General features: G+C 42.8%; 1 long non-coding RNA gene across 2 annotated transcripts in view; it reads right to left on the reverse strand.

Moving 5' to 3' along the window:
- The window catches only part of LOC119587879, a 95,443-nt gene that overhangs the window by 9,172 nt on the left and 85,857 nt on the right, over positions 1–414 (reverse strand). The window lies entirely within an intron of this gene.

Here is a 414-nt window from a genome sequence, read left to right on the forward strand (position 1 = left end):
TTTCAGATGGGGAAGGAGGCCACGTTGGCAAAGTAGGTAGTAGGTAGTTGGTGGGTCATGGCAATCCGCTTGTGTTTGCCAGCAGCCATATGTTTGATTTCTAATGCAAAGTTGCATTAATATTTTCTTGGGAGTCCTTTGTAGCCAGCCATTAGCGGTAAGTGATAGGGAAAATAACCAAGAAACGGGTAAACAAGCAAGTTACAGAAATATTACAACTTTCAAAAGAGTTGCAAACTTTGTGATTTGCTTTGTAGGTGGTTGAGCGTTCAGTTAACAAACGACGAATAAAAAGAAACTGGAGGCAAGGGATAGATCTTAGAGAAAAAGTCAGAGTGGAAAACAAGGAAACGGGCAGGAACGATGGAAATTTTCCCCGCAAGTTAAACTTCCTGGACAGGCCAGAGCGCGAGA

Source organism: Penaeus monodon, chromosome 23, assembly GCF_015228065.2.
Source record: "Penaeus monodon isolate SGIC_2016 chromosome 23, NSTDA_Pmon_1, whole genome shotgun sequence".
Classification (NCBI taxonomy): Eukaryota; Metazoa; Arthropoda; class Malacostraca; order Decapoda; family Penaeidae; genus Penaeus; species Penaeus monodon.